At 32.3% G+C, this 8,223-nt stretch overlaps 1 pseudogene; it reads left to right on the top strand.

The window, feature by feature from the left end:
- Positions 1 to 1,908: 1,908 nt before the first annotated feature.
- On the top strand, positions 1,909 to 2,027 carry LOC112480387 (annotated as a pseudogene).
- Positions 2,028 to 8,223: the final 6,196 nt, after the last annotated feature.

Below are 8,223 nucleotides of genomic sequence, written 5' to 3'. Positions count from 1 at the left end.
TACATCCCAGAACTGAGGAAATAGCCATTAGAAGGGTTATAGGACTCACTGTGAATCAGACGAGCTAAAGTGCAGTTGATCACTTGACTTTCATAAGCTCCTATTTTGACTGGTAGAACACAATAACATTTTAGATCTCCTGAGATTAGAGTCAATCCAATAATCCTCCAAAGTCTGATTATTTCCTTTTTCCCAATACACACTCACTCTGGTAAAAGTCTATATAGGTCCCTATGGGGAAGTCTGGGATAAAGTAATAGAAAAAAAATTTTTGGCAGTTTAATGAGGTCCTTCCTCAAGAATATCCCTTCATTCAAGGGGTTTGGATCTAAAAAACTCAATCAAATCTGAGAATTGATAGAGGAGCCAGGACTCTGTTATGGTAAGTCAAGTTAATTTTCTGTTTGCTCAATGTAAAACTCTTCCATTTACACACATTAATTCAGAATTTAGTACTGTCCATCTATTTCTTTTCTAGGGACATAGAAATCAACTAGCCAACACTATAGGTCTGTGGGAGGAAGATTAGTATTATTACTAATTTGACTCTGCTTTTTATTACAATAACCACGTTCACCTTGTCTTTGGTGATTAAATGCCATCACTTGACCTCTGCAACCCTAGGATGCAATCATCTCCATTGTATTTAGGGATCCCAGAGCAATAGCAGCACTTTCTGCTCCAAATTCTGACCGAGAATAACAAACATCAAGCTCTTCAAAGATACTGAAGCTCTTCTTACAATTTCGTCACAGTCACAATGAAAGGTGTGTTCTCCCAGTTCTCTCGATGGTCGAGCAGGTCTTACATAATAATTGGCTTTAATATTTTGATCTCCCTAAGTTTTTTGGATAGCTTCCTCTACAGTGTAACAAAGCAGTTCTGACCTTTCAATTTCATTTAGTGTACGCTATATTTTGGTCCATATTTCAATCAATGAAATAAACAAACTGTTAAGAACCTTTCTAACCTCTTAAACTAAAACGTAAAATCCAGAATCTCTGTTTTGTGGGCCCTTATCAATAAATTTGGCCTGATCTAATTTTACATTCCTTTTACCATTATCTTACACACGTAATATTCATTTCCACACATGTTCCCCAGATTTCTGTCCATATAAATTGGAAAAATCATGCAGTTCTTTTGGTGTCTCATGCATCTCCTTGTGGGTCACACTTTGTACATTATCCTTTGGGTCCTGCTGAGACTAGTATGTAGTTATAGGTCTAGAAACAAAAGCATGATGGGGATTTGTTCTAAGGAGAATCAGTGGTGTCCATAAGGCAACTACATCAGGGGAGGTCATTACAAGTTCTTCAGGCAAAGCAGAGTAAACATCTTCAGATGAGGTGGAAGGGCTGTTTCTAGTGGAAAGGAAGACTCAGCAGAATTTAGAGACCCAATGTACTGAACTTCATTGCCATCTTCCCCTATGTCCCTATTCCAATTTTCAGCATTCCACTCCTTCCTAATCAATTCCTTAATTTTAATACGGAACACCTGTAAAATTGGGACTTCTATTTGTATAGTAATCTAACCACTCAGATGAAACTGTGTTTGATTTTCAGAAATCTTGACTCTGTAACTAAAGGAGTTAAGGATTTCTTTCAAGGCAGACACAGAAGCTTTCAGATCATTTATGTAGAATTGAGTTGGGAATTTGAAATTCTGAGCTCATCCTTTTCCTTGCTCACTTTCCTTAGTACAGTTAGGAACAATCATTCAATCTCTTTATATTCCTTAGTTTGTCTAAAATATTCTAAGTTATCAAGTGCAAGATCATGCAGAACTTTGCCTTTTGTAAGTATTTAATTTGTAGTAGCCAATAGCAATATTTTGCATTTCTCTATAGCCACAATCATGCCATGGACTGCCAGTCTTTTCTTTAAAACCCAAAATAGAATCATTAACTATGGCCATGCCACCCTGAAAAAGCCTGATCCCGTCTGATCTCGGAAGCTAATCAGGGTTGGGCCTGGTTAGTACTTAGATGGGAGACCACCTAGGAAGTCCAGGTGCTGTAGGCATAAAAAATAAAAAATAAGGGATCGTAAGCTGACAAGGTCCTTGCAATCTGTGAGGTCAACCAAGGGTTGCCTCGCCTAAAAAAAAAAAAAAAGAATCATTGATATCTTTAAATCTAATGAGATTAGAGAACCAGTTCCGGAAATCCCAGAACCAATTTTAAAAACATCCTAAAATTCTCTTCTTTTAGAACCACTCTTGGTGCCAAAATATATATTGGTCAGGATTCTAACAGAGAAATGGTACCGGTAAGATAGATAAATGATAGATATAGATAGATGACAGATAGACAGACAAACAATAGATAAAGAGGAGATGAGAGAAAGAGATTTATTTCAAGGAATTGGCTTACACAATTGTTGGAGCTAGCAAGTCTGAAATCTGTAGAAAAGGCTGGCAGTCTAGAAGCTGGGCAGGAACTAGAGTCGCAGCCTATTTGTGAAATTTCTTTTTCCTCAATTTTGCTCTTAAAGCCTTTCAACTAATTATCAAAGATAATCTCCTTTACTTAAAGTCAACTGATATTAGATGTTAACCACATCTACAAAAATACCTTTACAGCAACAATAGGTTAGTGTTTAATTAAATAACTGAGTATTACTGCCTAGTCATGTTGACATGAATGAGCCCTATGTCTTCCTTAGTATGTAATATATAATTTGATGCATATAATTATCTTTCTGTTTAACTCATATTTCATGTTACGTTTAATGTATGATCAATTTATATTTCTGTTTCCACAATTACAATTTATAAAAATAACTACTGGTTGATCATTTTATTCCAAAACAAAAACCTGGCACAATATCATCAGCAGGTACACCGATATACCAATATAAGGTTAAGCACAGAGTTATTAATTGCTGTCACTTCCTAAAATTTTTCTATAGGTTATGGCCATCTTCCATGAAATTCTAATGTAAAAGTTTAGGAAAATATGCTTCTAAAAGCTTTCTAGGTTGTTTTAAGCTTTATCCTAAATGGAAGGAGTATGTTCCTTTTCTTTTAGTGACACCTTCTGCCATGCTCTGAGTCATCTCGATTATTTTGAGCTCCTTACATAATATTGTAAGAGGAAAAATCCTACCCCTTCTACATAATATTCCTCGAACTATAACATCAGTGATAATTTCGTTTAGAATAAACCTTTGTTCAAACACAGCACATGGTCTTACAATTTCAAAAAACATTTACTGATAAATGGTTAGCTGCGAATGCAGATTTATACTTTTTGACATCTGCAGTATCCCCAGATCCTGAGACATTAACTGGCATAAAGGGAATTCACAATTAATTTTTCAACTTTTTAATATAACAGCTTTATGAGATATAATTCACATACCATAATATTCACTCTTTTTAAGATGTATAACCCAGTGGTTTTTTAGTATAATCAGAATTGTACAAACATCACCACTATTTAATTTTAAAACATTTTCAGAAAATCTTTTCAGAAAAAAAGTCTATATCCATTAGCAATCATTTCCCCATTCCTTCATTTTCCCCTTTCACAATACTCTAATACTCCAGAGAGGCACCAATCTACTTTCTGTCTCTATAGGTTCTGTCTCAATGGATTTGTGTACTCTGGACATTTCATATAAATGGAATCATACAATATGTGGTCTTTTGTGACTGGCTTCTTTGACTTGGCACAATGTTATAAGGTTCATCCATGTTGTAATATGTACTAATACTTCATTCATTTGTATTGCTCAATACATTCCTGTATAAGGATATACCACATTTGTCTATTCATTCATTGGTTTATTGATATTATCACTTTTAGCTCCCAGAAATAATTATGTTATAAATATTAGCATACAACTTTTTGTGTGTGTAAACATGTTTTCAACTCTTTGAGTAAATTCCTAGGAGTAAAATTTCTGGTCATATGGTAACCGTATGTCAAGTATTTTGAGAAACTCCCAAACTGTTTTCCAAAGTGGCTGCACCATTTCTATTCTTGCTTATTTTGTCCACTGTTATATCTTCAGCACTTAGAACATTGCCTAGTAAATCTCAAAAATATATATACTGAATGAATGGATGAATGAATGAACGAACACAGTTCTTGTACTTACTAACAAGTTCTCACTTTAACAAATGAATGCCAAATACTTATTTAAAAGGAAAGGTTTTAAAGAAGCATCCTTAATCTCATTCTCATTAGTTAAAGCAGAAAGGAATCTCAGATAATTATCTACAATTTAGGAGCACATATCTCAAGGAATAATCCTCACGAACATCATTTTTCTCAAGAATACAGGAATTACAAATTCAGAGTAACTGAGATAATTTATTCATAATTAAAACTTACCAGATCAGCTCAGTGTTTATTGTATATGCCAGTAAAACCAAAGTGGTAAGTTTGAACCCCATAAAAGGTGGTTTTCTATTTATTTATGCAGTGGTCACATATTGCATTCCTTTCCTTAGACAATTCAACATTGCAAAAGAATATGTGACTGCAACTACATCAGCAGAAACCATTAGCTCTACTAAACAAGGTGCTTTGAGTTCATTGACAGTTTCTGAGATCTATCTGTAATAACACAATATTCAGGTGTATATATAAGAGTAACATTTACTTCTATATACTCTGGATACTTGAGTTAAAACAAATCAGAAGCATATTCTTATTTTAAATTCCTAGGAAATTCATTATGTGCTCTCATTGGTTATTCACTCTGCTAAGAGTTATGTATGTGATTCTAGGAAGCATAAACTCTTTAATTATCAGACATTGATGTGTTGCTATATTTTGAGAACAAGGCTGGCACTTGTTTTAATTTGAAACAATCAGTGAGCTGAAAGAATCCTAAAGTCACTTAAATCTAGAGCAGAATTTTTTTTCTTCAGTGATGTCAATGGTAATGAAGTATGAGCTCATATGGAGAAATAATTTTCATTTAATATTTTTGTACTTTTTGCATCTAATTTAAATGAGATTAGGACATTTATCTAAATTTGCTTTGATGCAGCATAACAAAATGCAGTTCAAAGCAAAGTATTTAAGAAAGATATGCATGGATGTTCTTATGATCAAAATGAAGAGATTTGAACTCTATGAAAGTTTAAGGGGACTGTAAGGCTGCCACTATTTATTGAATTCCTGTAAAATATTAAGCATTAGGATTTCGGCTTTACATATATTATCTCATTTAATCTTCATATCATAAATAAAGTGTTAAAATCTTCAGTTTATAGAAAATGACTCTGAGATTTTGCTAGGGTTATTGCTTAAAAATACTTAAGGAGGAAGTGGCAGTGCTGAGATTTAAACCTACACTGTCTCCAGAGCCCAAACTCTTAATTAGTAAACTATAATACCTTTTTCCAAAATTTGTAATCTTAAAAGAAGACCTTTTGTAAATTTTAGATTTTTCTTAAACATTATTATTATCATTACTATTATTATATTCATAGTTTTTATATCACAATAATAATACATGATTGTTGTTGAAAATTTGGATAATACATATAAGCTAAAGAACTAAAATAAAAATAATCCAATTGTATCAGTGTTGAATGTTCACTTGGAGATGACAGAATCTTTTCCGCCAGAGTAAACCAAAAGAGATTTTACTAAGTACTAAAAGATTTATAGAATTATATAAAAGGTAAAAAGACAGAATCTAGGTAGTGCTTTCAGAAATGAATCCCACAGTCATATTCAGGGAACTACTGGTTCTTCAAAGAATAGAAGTTAAGATTTAAAATCATGACATCATTGTCAGGATTAGAAAACTATTCCACAATCTACCCTGTACCTGTTATACTACACGATAGCAAATTAATGTTCCATGTGCAGCTTCTTGACAATGACATTACAAATGGCTTGACACTGGGACCCCCGATGATACCGTGGCAAAAAAAAAAAAATGCTTCTGTGACTACGCTTGTCAGAAGAAGTAGCAGGAGTAATAAAAGTATAGCTCTGCTCCACTCGCACCTTTCAAATCTCCTGCAATGGCATGGGAGTTGTGGATGATAATTAGATACAGAATGCAAGATGCAATGGAGTCTAAGAAATGAAATTGTTAACTTTCTAGTCTCTACAGAATAGGAAGGCATCAGAGAAGAAGCTGGAAGACATGTTGAGCACCAATTACCATAACCATTAAGCCAAACAACTGACATAAGCACTGTGAGCATTTCATTGCTTTTTTAATTATATGTAAACCAATAAACTTGTATGTACTTCTCTATCATCTGATTATTTTTTATTAAATATCTGAATGGTGTTCGATTTTATGGATATATCATAATTGATCTAATAAATCCCCTGTTTTGAAAATGCAGAGTGTTCTAACATTTTTAATATTACAAATAATGTTTCAAAATGTATTTTTGTTGCTAAATCAATGAACACATTTATGATATTTTCCTTAAGATAAACTGTTAGAAATGAATTTCTAAGCATGCAAAACTATAATGCTGTTAAACAGTTTAGAGAAATACAGTATCAATTTATTTTCTAATCAGCAGTATACACAATTACCTAGTTCCCCCCAAATCTGGCCTATACTGGGTTTTATCATTTTTTAAAAGATTATCATATTGTTAAATTTTGTAGTTACTTGACTACGAATGAGGTTATTTTTATATGTTTGTCATATGTACATTTTTCAAAAACATGGTTTCCTAATTCATTATTATAATTTGGATTCTGTTTTAATTTGTGAAAGATCTTTTATTATTATTGATTTATTGTTATTATTATTAACCTTTTTTGTATGTGCCACACACATTTTTATTATTATTAACCTTTTTTGTATGTGCCACACACATTTTTCTCAGTTCAATTTTTAATGGTGTCTTTTCTGTACATTTTTGTCTTATATGTTATGGTTTCAATTTTTACAATTCAAAATTCTCTAAAATGAGTTTGTATTTTATAATTAATTTTAAATATTTAAGGTTTTCAAAATTAAATGAGCTCCCTGGTGATAAATCAGCTTAAAAAAATAACAACTTCAGTGAGCTATAATTTGCATACCATAATATAATGGTCATTCTTTTAAAGTTTATGATTCAGTGGGTTTTTAGCATAAAATACCGATTTGTGCAAACACGGCCACTATATAATTCTGGAATATTTTCAGTCTCCACAAAGAAACTTCATCTCTATTAGCAGCCACTCTCCATTCCCCAGTTCTCTCCATTAGACCCTAGAAGCCACTAATCTATTTTTTTATACACACTCTATGTATTTGTGTTTTGGACATTTTGTATAAGTGGTGTCATACAATATATGTTCCTTTGTAACTGGCTTCTTTTATTTAAGACAATCCTTTCATGGTTAATCCATGTTGTAGCATATATCAATAATTTATTCTTCTTATTGCCAATAATATTCCGTTGTATGTATATATCACATTTTGTTTATCATTCATCAATTGATGGATGTTACCACTTAGTGGCTTCTAGAAATAAAGCTGCTATGAACATCAGCATACAATTTTTTTAATGAACATATGTTTCCAATTTCTCTTAGGCAGATACTGAGTAGTGAATTAGTAGATACTTAGTAGGAAGTTCCAAACTATTTTCCAAAGTGACCACACCATTTTTATTACCACCGGAAATGCATGAGAATTTAATTTAGTTCGCATTTTCTCCAACACATTTTATGTTTCTCTTTTCAGTAATAACTCATTTAATTTGAGGTGGCATGTTATTGTGGTTTTAATTTGCATTTCCCTAATGACTAATGATGTTGAGCATCTTTTTATATGCTTCTTGGCCATTTGTATATCTTCTTTGGAGAAATATCCATTGAAATCCTTTGCCTATTTTTTAATTGGGTTATCTGTCTTTTTATTATTGACTTATAAGAGTTCTTTACATTTTCTGGATAAAAATCCCTTATTGTATGTGTGTTTTGCAATATTGTCTCCAAATGTGTGGATTGTCTTTTCACTTTCTTAACAGTTTCATTTGAAGCACAAGTTTTAATTTTCATGAAGTTTATCTTTTTTTTTCTTTTGTCGGTTGAGTTTTTGGTGTCATATTTCAGAAATCATTTTCTAACATTTATAATGTTAGCTCCTATATTTAGGTTTATGTTCCATTGGAAGTTATATTTTAATGATATGAAAAAAAGGTCCAACTTCATTCATTTGTATGTGGATACCAGTTATTCCAGCCCCATTTGGTAAAAAAAATATTCTTTACCCCATTTAACTGTGTTGC

Source organism: Pteropus alecto, unplaced genomic scaffold (genome assembly GCF_000325575.1).
Source record: "Pteropus alecto unplaced genomic scaffold, ASM32557v1 scaffold103, whole genome shotgun sequence".
Classification (NCBI taxonomy): Eukaryota; Metazoa; Chordata; class Mammalia; order Chiroptera; family Pteropodidae; genus Pteropus; species Pteropus alecto.
This window is presented reverse-complemented; position numbering and strand designations above follow the sequence as displayed.